Here is a 14,951-nt window from a genome sequence, read left to right as displayed (position 1 = left end):
CACGCAGGAAGAGGGAGGGAGACAGCAGAGGGGGCAGGCAGGAAGAGCACAGCAGAATGCTTGGGGAGGGAGAGCAGAGGGGAGAGGATGAAACAGCGGAACTCGTGGCCGGGGAGAGCAAAGGGGGGAGACAGGCACAGCAGAACTCACACTTAACAAGGGGAGCAGAGCAGAGGGGGCAGGCAGGCACAGCCAATTTCACATTCACCAAGGGGAAGGGAGCAGAGCAGAGGGCGCAGGCAGGCACAGCCAAATTCACATTACCAAGGGGAAGTTGAAGTGGGGGATTATTAGCTGCCCAATTTGTGCATGGCTATAATAAGCATGTCAAAGACGTGTGTGTGTGTGTGTGTGTGTGTGTGTGTGTGTGCACGTGCGACTGCTGCTGGCATGGCAGGACATGCCAAGCAGCAATGTAATTCGCACCATGGTTGATTCCACAGCACCTCTGTCACAAGAGCCTTTTCCACTTTCACCTCTCCTCCCAGCTCAGTTCAAGTGCAAAGCCCCTGGCCTCCACTACTCTCTCGCTCTCGCTCTATCACCCTCACTCTCTCATCCTCTCTCTCTCCCTCCCTCCCTCCCTCCCCCTCTCTTTCTCTCTGTCTTTCTCTCTCTCCCTGTCTCTCTCTCTCTCTCTCTCTCTCTCTCTCTCTCCTCCCTCTCTCTCTCTCTCTCCCTCTCTGTCTCTCTCTCCCTGTCTGTCTCTCTCTCCCTGTCTTTTCTCTCTCTCTCCCTGTCTCTCTCTCTCTCCCTGTCTCTCTCTCTCTCTCCCTCCCTCTCTCTCTCTCTCTCTCTCTCTCCCTGTCTTTCTCTCTCTCTCCCTGTCTTTCTCTCTCTCTCTCTCTCTCTCTCTCTCCCTGTCTCTCTCTCTCTCTCTCTCTCTCTCCTGTCTGTCTCTCCCTGTCTTTCTCTCTCTCTCTCTCTCTCTCTCTCTCTCTCTCTCTCTCTCTCTCTCTCTCTCCCTGTCTGTCTGTCTGTCTCTCCCTGTCTTTCTCTGTCTCCCCTCTCTCTCTCTCTCTATCTCCCTGTCTGTCTTTCTCTCTCTCCCTGTCTTTCTCTCTCTCTCTCTCTCTCTCTCTCTCACCATTCATCTATCTGATACTTTTTCAGTGAAAGAGGAAAGAATGTATTCTATCTTATTACATATTTCTTGGTGTGTAATCGATGTTGCTCTCCACTCTCCTGCACTTACTGTATAGGTGTGAGTTTGATGTTCTTGCTAAGCGTGGCTGGCTGCCTAACTATCCAACTCAATCACTCAAACACATGTAAACAAACACGCCTTGAGACAGATACTGTGAAGGAATGTGAAAGACTAAGTTGTTCTCTATGGTGATTGAATTGCTGCAGAATGAATCAATGCCGTTGGGCGTTTCTTCTGTTGAAGTCTAAAAACAACTTAACATGCTTTAGATGTACCACATCATGATTACTGCACCATTTTCTGATATGACTAGTGTTGGATTTTAACGTACTTCCTCAAAATGCTAATATCGTATTTAGCATGCAGAGCTGATAAATTAGTTCACTTCACCTGTATTGGAAAAAATACTAGTACAAACTATATGTACAGTATTTCATATTCTATGTAGCTCTGACACTGAGGGTACGAAAACATTAAGGACACCTTCCTAAAATTGAGTTTCCCACAGTTGTGTCAAGTTGGACGTCCCTTGAGTGGTGGACCATTCCTGACATACACGGGAAACTGTTGAGCATGAAAAACCCAGCAGCATTGCAGTTCTTGACACAAACTGGTGCGCCTGGCAACTACCGCCATACCTTGTTCAAAGGCACCTACATATTTTGTCTCACCCATTCACCCTCTGAATGGTGCACACACACAATCCATGTCTCAATGTCTCAAGGCTTAAAAATCATTTTTTAACCTGTCTCCTCCCCTTCAAGTGGATTTAACAAGTGACATCAATAAGGGATCATAGCTTTCACCTGATTTCACCTGGTTCGTGTGTGTCACAGAAATAGCAGTCCTTAATGTTTTGTACACTCAGTGTATGTAGGTCTATGTAGACTTATGTGGACGACATAGGTGATGTACTGTATGTACACTGTTTCTGGTTTGGAGATTGGTCGATCAGACACGCAGAGCTGATGGTGAGGTCATGTAAGTATACTGTCTATAGCTAGAGAGACAGGTCTGTAGGTTGATCACGCACAGCTCTCACTGAGACTGAGGTCTGTAGGTTGATCATCCACAGCTCTGACTGAGACTGAGGTCTGTAGGTTGATCATCCACAGCTCTCACTCAGACTGAGGTCTGTAGTAGGTTGATCATCCACAGCTCTCACTGAGACTGAGGTCTGTAGGTTGATCATCCACATATCTCACTGAGACTGAGGTCTGTAGGTAGATCATCCACAGCTCTGACTGAGACTGAGGTCTGTAGGTTGATCATCCACAGCTCTGACTGAGACTGAGGTCTGTAGGTTGATCATCCACAGCTCTGACTGAGACTGAGGTCTGTAGGTTGATCATCCACAGCTCTGACTGAGACTGAGGTCTGTAGGTTGATCATGCACAGCTCTCACTGAGACTGAGGTCTGTAGGTTGATCATGCACAGCTCTCACTGAGACTGAGGTCTGTAGGTTGATCATGCACAGCTCTCACTGAGACTGAGGGTGACCTCCTGTTAGAAATCAATCTGCATTACATTAGCATAACACAGAACAGCCAGTATAGTCATTATCATGGCTTTTCTAAATCTGTTTAAAAAGGGCTTAGGATCAATACCAGTTTATGTAGGAGAACGGGTGGCAATTTACTCCGAGGGACGATCAATAATTCTATTGTTGTGAATAGTAAATAATGTGTATAATCATGGGGAGAATGGGGTCGTGCTGCCAATCATGTATTGAATAAGCAATAGACTTTATCATCCTTAGGTGAAGTATGATCTTTTTTAATTTAGCGCTAAAATCAAAAATATAATACATTTTTGTCATTTACCAGACACTTTTATCCAGAGCAACTTACAAAGTGCATTCAAGATAGCTTCAAAGTGCATGAAGATAGCTAGGTGAGACAACCACGTATCCCAGTCGTAGTCCCTCTCGTAGAAGATCAGTCAGGTGTAATAATTAAGGACTGATAGTTCAAGTTCAAAGTCATCTGTTGGTACAATGTAAGGTTGTTGAATTTTTCAATAATATCTCAATAGAACCAATCCTACCAAACTAACTAACCCTCCATCTAAGAGTAATACCAAGAACATTAAGGAAAGCTGTTGACTGAGAGGGACGATGACTTCACCTAGGTCAGGATGACTCTAGTAAGACATCCACCAGCAGGGCTTTGACAGACAGACAGACAGACAGACAGACAGACAGACAGACAGACAGACAGACAGACAGACAGACAGACAGACAGACAGACAGGGGAAGCAGGACACAAGGGAGCGTCTGGTCTACTCCACCCTTAGTCTCACCATCGATGATTCTCTTGACCCTCCAGATGCGCAGGGTGATGATGAGGCTGATGGCGTCCCAGGGACTGCTGGGGCCATTGGCTACCGTGGAGGCTACCATAGGGGCCAGGGACAATACGATGACTGCCCCGTCAAACACCTGCAGGGAGCAGACACACAGACACACACACGCAAGCACATACAGACATGCCCACACATGCAGGCATGTGTACACACAAACACACATCACATGCCACACTGTCACAGACTTAGGAGATATTACACGCTGTCATTAGGAGATATTACACACTGTCATTAGGAGATATTACACACTGTCATTAGGAGATATTACACATTGTCATTAGGAGATATTACACACTGTCATTAGGAGATATTACACACTGTCATTAGGAGATATTACACACTGTCATTAGGAGATATTACACACTGTCATTAGGAGATATTACACACTGTCATTAGGAGATATTACACACTGTCATTAGGAGATATTACACACTGTCATTAGGAGATATTACACACTGTCATTAGGAGATATTACACACTGTCATTAGGAGATATTACACACTAGAGGTCGACCGTTTAATCGGAATGGCCGATAAATTAGGGCCAATTTCAAGTTTTCATAACAATCGGTAATCAGCATTTTTGGATACCGATCATGGCCGATTACATTGCACTCCACGAGGAGACTGCGTGGCAGGTTGACTACCTGTTATGCGAGTGCAGCAAGGAGCCAAGGTAAGGTGCTAGCTAGCATTAAATGTATCTTATAAAGAACAATCAATCTTAACATAATCACTAGTTGAGGCGAGGCGTTCCCCTCAGGGAACTCCACCCCCCCGTCCAGCTGAAACAGTGGCGCAGGCAATGCAAAAATATTCTTAGAAATATTTAACCTCCACACATTAACAAGTCCAATACCTCAAATGAAAGATAAACACCTTGTTCATCTACCCAGCGTGTCAGATTTTTAAAATGTTTTACGGCGGCGAAAACACCGCACATATTTATGTTAGACCACCACCAAAACAAAGACAAAAGGCAGCCATTTTGTACCACAAAAGATAAAATGACAAAAAGCAGGATTAAAAGAAAAATCATTCACTAACCTCTTGAAAATCATCTTCATCAGATGACAGTCATATTACAAGTTACACAGTACATTTATGTTTTGTTCGATAATATGCATTTTATATCCATAAATCTCGGTTTACATTGACGCCATGTTCAGAAAATTCTCCAAAATGTCCGGAGGAATTATAGAAAGCTACGCCAGATAACAGAAATACTCATCATAAACTTTGACTAAAGATACATGTTCTACATATAATTAAAAAGATACACTGGTTCTTAATGCAACCGATGTGTCACATTTTTTTTTACGTTACAGAAAAAGCCTATCATGCAATAATCTGAGATGGCGCTCAGACGTAACAATATTTTTCCGCTATGTTGGAGTCAACAGAAATACAAAATTACAACGTAAATATTCCCTTATGTTTGATGGTCTTCGATCAGAATATAGTGCAAGGAGTCCTACTTCAACAATAAATCGTTTTGTTTCATAATGTTCAATTCTAGTGTCCATGTAGCAGCATCTGCTACCACTTTCAGCTCAAATGCCCAAAAAATGACTTCTGGTCCATGATAATTTTGCATCAAAACTTCCAAATTACATATTACAGGTCGACGAAACTAGTCAAACTAAGTGCAGAATCAATCTTCAGGATGTTATAAACGTACAAAACGAATGGCATTCCAACCGGGCAATCCTAGTTCATCTCGGGCTGATTGGAACAGACGAAGCACTACAAACGCATACGCGCTTTCAAGCACATGAATCTTTTGCGACACTGTAGTAATTTCCTTCCCATTAGGTCAAAGTTCACAGCAAATGCTCCATTGCACTTTCTACTGAATGAGGACATCTAGTGGAAGACATAGGAAGTGTTTCCAGACGCATAACTTGTTGGGAAGGGAGGGGGCGATGACATCAAAGTTGCCTCAACTTTCAGGATTCCAAAACTAGTTTGGAAGATTGCCTGCCCTGTGAGTTCTGTTATACTCACAGACATAATTCAAACGGTTTTAGAAGCTTCAGAGTGTTTTCTATCCAATAATAATAATAATATGCATATATTAGCAATTTAGGACAGATTTTGATGCAGTTCACTATGGGCAAGCAATTCATCCAAAGGGGATGCCCCCTATCCTTAACAAGTTTTAAACTACACATGGTTGATGATTATACTAGTTTATCTAGCTTGTCCTGCGTTACATATAATCGATGCGGTGCCTGTTAATTTATCATTAAATCATAGCCTACTTCGCCAAACGGGTGATTTAACAAGCGCATTTGCGAAAAAAGCACTGTCGTTGCACAAATGTGTACCTAACCATAAACATTAACGCCTTTCTTAAAATCAATACACAAGTATATATTTTTAAACCTGCATATTTAGTTAATATTGCCTGCTAACATGAATTTATTTTAACTAGGGAAATTGTGTCACTTCTCTTGCATTCTGTGCAACAGAGTCAGGGTATATGCAGCAGTTTGGGCCACCTGGCTCGTTGCGAACTGTGTGAAGACAATTTCTTCCTAACAAAGACAGCCAACTTCACCAAACGGGGGTTGATTTAACAAAAGCGCGTTTGCGAAAAAAGCACAATCGTTGCACAAATGTACCTAACCATAAACATCAATGCTAAATTAAAATCAATACACAGAAGTATATATTTTTTAAATTGCATATTTACTTAAAATAAATCCAGGTTAGCAGGCAATATCAAATTAGGGAAATTGTAACATTTCTCTTGCGTTCATTGCACGCAGAGTCAGTGTATATGCAACAGTTTGGGCCGCCTTGCTCGTTGCGAACTAATTTGCCAGAATGTCACGTAATTGAAGACTCATGTTAAAAGGAACCACCAGCTTTCCTATGTTCTCATGTTCTGAGCAAGGAACTTAAACGTTAGCTTTCTTACATAGCACATATTGCACTTTTACTTTCTTCTCCAAACACTTTGTTTTTGCATTATTTAAAGCAAATTGAACATGTTTCATTATTTATTTGAGACTAAATTGATTTTATTGGTGTATTATATTAAGTTAAAATAAAAGTGTTCATTCAGTATTGTTGTAATTGTCATTATTACAAATATATATATAAAATCGGTATCGGCTTTTTTTGGTCCTCCAATGATCAGTATCGGCGTTGAAAAATCATAATTGGTCAACCTCTATTACACACTATCAGGAGATATTCCCCACTGTCATTAGGAGATATTAGACACTGTTATTAAAGGAGATATTACACACTGTTATTAAAGGAGATATTACACACTGTCATTAGGAGATATTACATACTGTCATTAGGATATATTACACACTGTTATTAAAGGAGATATTACACACTGTTATTAAAGGAGATATTACACACTGTTATTAAAGGAGATATTACACACTGTCATTAGGAGATATTACATACTGTCATTAGGATATATTACACACTGTCATTAGGAGATATTACACACTGTCATTAGGAGATATTACACACTGTCATTAGGATATATTACACACTGTCATTAGGAGATATTACATACTGTCATTAGGATATATTACACACTGTCATTAGGAGATATTACACACTGTCATTAGGAGATATTACACACTGTCATTAGGAGATATTACACACTGTCATTAGGAGATATTACACACTATCATTAGGAGATATTACACACGGTATTTAGGAGATATTACACACTGTTATTAATGGAGATATTACACACTGTCATTAAGAGATATTACACACTGTCATTAGGAGATATTACACACGGTCATTAAAGGAGATATTACACACTGTTATTAAAGGAGATATTGCACACTGTTATTAGGAGATATTACACACTATCATTAGGAGATATTACACACTGTCATTAGGAGATATTACACACTATCATTAGGAGATATTACACACTATTATTAGGAGATATTATACACTATCATTAGGATATATTACACACTGTTATTAATGGAGATATTACACACTGTCATTAGGAGATATTACACACTATTATTAGGAGATATTACACACTATTATTAGGAGATATTACACACTGTTATTAATGGAGATATTACACACTGTCATTAGGAGATATTACACACTGTCATTAGGAGATATTACACACTATCATTAGGAGATATTACACACTGTCATTAGGAGATATTACACACAGTATTTAGGAGATATTACACAATGTTATGAATGGAGATATTACACACTGTCATTAGGAGATATTACACACTGTCATTAGGAGATATTACACACTGTCATTAGGAGATATCACACACTGTCTTTAGGAGATATTACACACGGTATTTAGGAGATATTACATAATGTTATTAGTGGAGATATTACACACTGTCATTAAAGGATATATTACACACTGTTATTAATGGAGATATTACACACTGTCATTAGGAGATAATACACACAGTCATTAGGAGATATTACACACGGTCATTAGGAGATATTACACACTGTCATTAGGAGATATTACACACAGTCATTAAAGGATATATTACACACTGTTATTAATGGAGATATTACACACTGTCATTAGGAGATAATACACACAGTCATTAGGAGATATTACACACGGTCATTAAAGGAGATATTACACACTGTCATTAGGAGATATTACACACTGTCATTAGGAGATATTACACACTGTCATTAGGAGATATTACACACTGTTATTAAAGGAGATATTACACACTGTTAGTAGGAGATATTACACACTGTTAGTAGGATATATTACACACTGTCATTAGGAGATAATACACACTGTCATTAGGAGATATTACACACGGTCATTAGGAGATATTACACACTGTCATTATGAGATATTACACACTGTTAGTAGGATATATTACACACTGTTAGTAGGATATATTACACACTGTCATTAGGAGATAATACACACTGTCATTAGGAGATATTACACACGGTCATTAGGAGATATTACACACTGTCATTAGGAGTTATTACACATGGTCATTAAAGGAGATATTACACACTGTCATTAGGAGATATTATACACGGTCATGAAAGGAGATATTACACACTGTTATTAGGAGATATTACACACTGTCATTATGAGATATTACACACTGTCATTAGGAGATATTACACACTGTCATTAGGAGATATTACACACTATCATTAGGAGATATTACACACTATTATTAGGAGATATTACACACTATCATTAGGATATATTACACACTATTATTAGGAGATATTACACACTATTATTAGGAGATATTACACACTGTTATTAATGGACACACTATCATTAGGAGATATTACACACTGTCATTAGGAGATATTACACACTATGATTAGGAGATATTACACACTATCATTAGGAGATATTACACACGGTATTTAGGAGATATTACACAATGTTATGAATGGAGATATTACACACTGTCATTAGGAGATATTACACACTGTCATTAGGAGATATTACACACTGTCATTAGGAGATATTACACACGGTATTTAGGAGATATTACACACTGTTATTAAAGGAGATATTACACACTGTTATTAAAGGAGATATTACACACTGTTAGTAGGATATATTACACACTGTCATTAGGAGATAATACACACTGTCATTAGGAGATATTACACACTGTTAGTAGGAGATATTACACACTGTCATTAGGAGATAATACACACTGTCATTAGGAGATATTACACACTGTCATTAAAGGAGATATTACACACTGTTATTAAAGGAGATATTATACACTGTCATTAGGAGATATTACACACTGTCATTAGGAGATATTACACACTGTCATTGGGATATATTACACACGGTCATTAAAGGAGATATTACACACTATCATTAGGAGATATTACACACGGTCATTAGGAGATATTACACACTGTCATTAGGAGATATTACACACTGTCATTAGGAGATATTACACACGGTCATTAAAGGAGATATTACACACTGTTATTAAAGGAGATATTATACACTGTCATTAGGAGATATTACACACTGTCATTAGGAGATATTACACACTGTCATTGGGATATATTACACACGGTCATTAAAGGAGATATTACACACTGTCATTAGGAGATATTACACACGGTCATTAGGAGATATTACACACTGTCATTAGGAGATATTACACACTATCATTAGGAGATATTACACACTGTCATTAGGAGATATTACACACTGTCATTAGGAGATATTTCACACGGTCATTAGGAGATATTACACACTGTCATTAGGATATATTACACACTGTCATTAAAGGAGATATTACACACGGTCATTAAAGGAGATATTACACACTGTCATTAGGAGATATTACACATTGTCATTAGGAGATATTACACACTGTCATTAGGATATATTACACACTGTTAGTAGGAGATAGTCCACACTATCATTAGGAGATAACACACACTGTCATTAGGAGATATTACACACTGTCATTAGGAGATATTACCCACTGTCATTAGGAGATCTTACACACTGTTATTAGGAGATATTCCACACTGTCATTAGGAGATATTACACATTGTCATTAGGAGATATACCATGCTGTCATTAGGAGATATTACACACTGTCATTAAAGGAGATATTACACACTGTCATTAGGAGATATTACACATTGTCATTAGGAGATATACCATGCTGTCATTAGGAGATATTACACACGGTCATTAAAGGAGATATTACACACTGTCATTAGGAGATATTACACACTGTCATTAGGAGATATTCCACACTATCATTAGGAGATATTACACACTGTCATTAGGAGATAATACACACTGTCATTAGGAGATATTACACATTGTCATTAGGAGATATACCATGCTGTCATTAGGAGATATTACACACTGTCATTAGGAGATATTACACACTGTCATTAGGAGATATTACATATTGTTTTTAGGAGATATTACACACTGTCATTAGGAGATATTACACACTATCATTAGGAGATATTACACACTATCATTAGGAGATATTACACACTATCATTAGGAGATATTACACACTATCATTAGGAGATATTACACACTGTCATTAGGATATATTACATTGAGGTTTATTATATGAGGAAGATTACAATGCACGCAGACTTTTTGGCAGCATTTAACATTTAAAAATTGTGATGTGAATTGATTTGAGGGAAAAAAAATAGTTCAATGATAAAACTCATGATTTCTCGAGGGAAAGTTATTATATTTTCAGTACTTGCTATGAAGCTTGCGTAATTAGATCTTACCTCTACTTTGTTCTCAATGTAGTCCCAAATCCCAAGGACTACAATCCTGAAGACTGTCTGTGAAAAGAGGGAGAGAAAGGATGGAAGGGGAGGAGAAAAGCCAAATACAACCTCTCCCATGATATGCAAAATATTCTCACTCTCCTCAGGTTTCAACACATCTACAACACATTCTGAAACGTCATTTGAATATGGACAAAAAAAGACAGGACAAGTTACAGTCTCCATTTTTATACTGCTGCTGTGAATGTAGGCTTTCTTTGACTCAAGCCTTCCTATTCTACATGGTCACAGAAAGTAACATATACAGTTGAAGTCGGAAGTTTACATACACCTTAGCCAAATACATTTAAACTCAGTTTTTCACAATTCCTGACATTTAATCCTAGCAAAAAAATTGCCTGTCTTAGGTCAGTTAGGATCACCACTTTATTGTGGATGTGAAATATCAGAATAGTAGAGCGAATGATTCAGCTTTTATTTCTTTCATCACATTCCCAGTGGGTCAGAAGTTTACATACACTCAATTAGTATTTGGTAGAATTGCCTTTAAATTGTTTAACTTAGGTCAAACGTTTCAGGTAGCTTTCCACAAGCTTCCCACAATAAGTTGGGTGAATTTTGACCCATTCCTCCTGACAGAGCTGGTGTAACTGAGTCAGGTTTGTAGGTCTCCTTGCTCACACACACTTTTTCAGTTCGGCCCACAAATGTTCTATGGGATTGAGGTCAGGGATTTGTGATGGCCACTCCAATATCTTGACTTTGTTGTCCTCCATTTTGCCACAACTTTGGAAGTATGCTCGGGGTCATTGTCCATTTGGAAGACCCATTTGCGAACAAGCTTTAACTTCCTGACTGATGTCTTGAGATGTTGCTTCAATATATCCACCTAATTTTCCTCCCTCATGACACCATCTATTTTGTGAAGTGCACCAGTCACTCCTTCAGCAAAGCACCCCCACAACATGATGCTGCCACCCCTGTGCTTCAGGGTTGGGATGGTGTTCTTTGGCTTGCAAGCTTCCCCCTTCTTCCTCCAAACATAACGATTAAGGCCAAATGGTTATATTTTTGTTCAGACCAGAGGACATTTCTCCAAAAGGTACGATCTTTGTCCCCAAGTGCAGTTGAAAACCGTTGTCTGGCTTTTTATGGCAGTTTTGGAGCAATGGCTTCTTCCTTGCTGAGCGGCCATTCAGGTTATGTCGATATAGGACTCGTTTTCCTGTCGATATAGATACTTTTGAACCTGTTTTCCCCCGGCATCTTCACAAGGTCCTTTCGCACCAAAGTACGTTCATCTCTAGGAGACAGAATGCGTCTCCTTCTTGAGCGGTATGACGGCTGCGTGGTCCCATGGTGTTTATACTTGCGTACTATTGTTTGTACAGATGAACGTGGTACCTTCAGGTGTTTGGAAATTGCTCCCAAGGATGAACCAGACTTGTGGATGTCTACAATTTGGCTGATTTCTTTTGATTTTCCAATGATGTCAAACAAAGAGGTACTGAGTTTGAAAGTAGTCCTTGAAATACATCCACAGCTACACCTCCAATTGACTCAAATGATGTCAATTAGCCTATCAGAAGCTTCTAAAGCCATGACATAATTTTCTGGAATTTTACAAGCTGTTTAAAGGCACAGTCAACTCAGTGTATGTAAACCTCTGACCCACCGGAATTGTGATACAGTGAATTATAAGTGAAATAATCTGTCTGTAAACTATTTTTTTTAAATGACTTGTGTAATGCACAAAGTAGATGTCCTAACCGACTTGCCAAAACTATAGTTTGTTAACTTCTTGAGTGTAGGGTGCAGGATTTTTGTTTTTGGCTAAAAAACGTACCCATTTTAAACTGCCTATTTCTCAGGCCCAGAAACTAGAATATGCATATAATTGTCAGATTAGGATAGAAAACACTCTAAAGTTTCCAAAACTGTCAAAATATTGTCTGTGATTATAACAGAACTGATTTTGCAGGCGAAAACCTGAGGAAAATCAAACCAGGAAGTGCTGTTTTTCCTGAAAGCATCCATTGGATGCCTTGCCTTCATTTAAAGGGATATCAACCAGATGCATTTTCCTATGGCTTCCTCAAGGTGTCAACAGTCTTTAGACATAGTTTCAGGCTTTTATTTTGAAAAATGAGCGAGAAAGATGACATCGCATCAGTGATAGCTGGGTGTTCGCAGAGTTTTGCTTGCGCAACAGAGTGGGGCAGCCATTGTCTTTCCCTCTCCTATTGAAAAAGCGACAGTCACGGTTAATATATTATCGATTATATATTTTAAAAACAACCAGAGGATTGATTATAAAAAACGTTTGACATGTTTCTGTGGACATTATGGAAACTATTTGGAATTGTCGTCTGCGATGTCGTGACCGCTCGAGCCTGTGGATTTCTGAACATAACGCGCCAAACAAATGGAGGTATTTTGGATATAAGAATAATCTTTATGGAACAAAAGGAACATTTATTGTGTAACTGGAAGTCTTGTGAGTGCAAACATCCGAAGATCTTCAAAGGTAAGCGATTTAATCTATTGCTTTTCTGACCTTCATGACCAATCTACTTGGCTGCTAGTGTTTGTAATATTTTGTCTACTGAGAGAGATGTTCTTACATAAACGCTTGTTATGCTTTTGCTGAAAAGCTGTATTGAAATCTGACACACCAGGTGGATTAACAACAAGCTAAGCTGTGTTTTGCTATATTGCACTTGTGATTTCATGAAAATTAAATATTTGTAGTAATTTATTTTGAATTTGGCGCACTGCAATTCAGCGGGTGTTGATGAAAATGATCCCGCTAAAGGGATGGGTGCAAAATGTGTGGAGTGGTTAAAAACGTGTTTTAATGACTCCAACCTAAGTGTATGTAAATTTCCGACTTCAACTGTATCTTTGAAGGGTACTTTTTAAGTCTTTCGATCAATTCGATTTTTCCTTTATTTTGAAAAGGAAAATGATAGAGATACTTTCTAATCAGGGTTGGGAGGGTCCTTTATTTTGAAAAGGAGGATGATAGAGATACATTCTAATCAGGGTTGGGGGGGTCCTTTATTTTGAAAAGGAGGATGATAGAGATACATTCTAATTTGGGTTGGGAGGGTCCTTTATTTTGAAAAGGAGGATGATAGAGATACATTCTAATTTGGGTTGGGAGGGTCCTTTATTTTGAAAAGGAGGATGATAGAGATACATTCTAATCAGGGTTGGGAGGGTCCTTTATTTTGAAAAGGAGGATGATAGAGATACATTCTAATCAGGGTTGGGAGGGTCCTTTATTTTGAAAAGGAAAATGATAGAGTTACAATCTAATCATGTTGAAAGGGTGACAATGTAAAAGTGGCCTGTCTCATTCATCATACAGTAGACAACAACAGCTCCACTGTAAGAGAGAAGCAGAGAAGGACATTGTCTGATTGGTGGATAGGAAAAATATTATTATTATGACCATTTAATAAGTCAAGGTCTCTATAGTTACAGTAACTATAGTTTAGTTTTTAATATATAAACCTTGAATACCATTCCCCTCTGACACCTTTCATCTATAGTGTCAGGGAGTGTTATCAGGTGTCGGGTGGATCATATGACTGTAACCCAAGCCCTAAACCTTGTTAACCTCTTCTTGAATTATTACTTAACCCTCTTTGTGTGTTTGTGTTTGTGTTTGTGTGTGTGTGTGTGTGTGTGTGTGTGTGTCATTACCTCAGTGAAGAAGAGTGAAAGGATGGCAAGGCTGATCCAATGGATGACGCTGGCAAATTGAATAGCATTGGCAACTGGAATAAATAACAAAAGAGAAACATGTGGATATTAAAGGATGATTCCACTTTCACTGCTTGTCTTAATGGAATCAAGAGCAACACTACCATGTCCTGTGAATGTCTACATCTGTCCAGCCATATTTATTTTTTCTCAAAATCTGGCAGAAGAATGGCGCATTGATATTACATCATGCCTTTTACCACTATTCTTCATTTCCATCTAACAGTGTTGTGAATGCTCCCACTCTACTTCTCCTTCCCCATCCATCAGACCATCAGCCCATTTATCCCTCCCTTTATCTCCCTGTATCCCCCCATCTCCCCCATCCTCCTTCCCTCCTTCCTACTCCCTCCATGTGTCTTTCCAGAGCTGGCAACAGGACAGCCAGGAC

At 38.9% G+C, this 14,951-nt stretch overlaps 1 pseudogene; it reads right to left on the bottom strand.

Moving 5' to 3' along the window:
* Positions 1-14,951, bottom strand: part of LOC112240400 — an 87,648-nt pseudogene that overhangs the window by 24,733 nt on the left and 47,964 nt on the right.

The sequence above is a fragment of the Oncorhynchus tshawytscha genome, linkage group LG12, assembly GCF_018296145.1.
Source record: "Oncorhynchus tshawytscha isolate Ot180627B linkage group LG12, Otsh_v2.0, whole genome shotgun sequence".
Classification (NCBI taxonomy): Eukaryota; Metazoa; Chordata; class Actinopteri; order Salmoniformes; family Salmonidae; genus Oncorhynchus; species Oncorhynchus tshawytscha.
The sequence above is the reverse complement of the archived record's forward strand: the minus strand, read 5'-3'. Positions and strand labels throughout refer to the sequence as shown.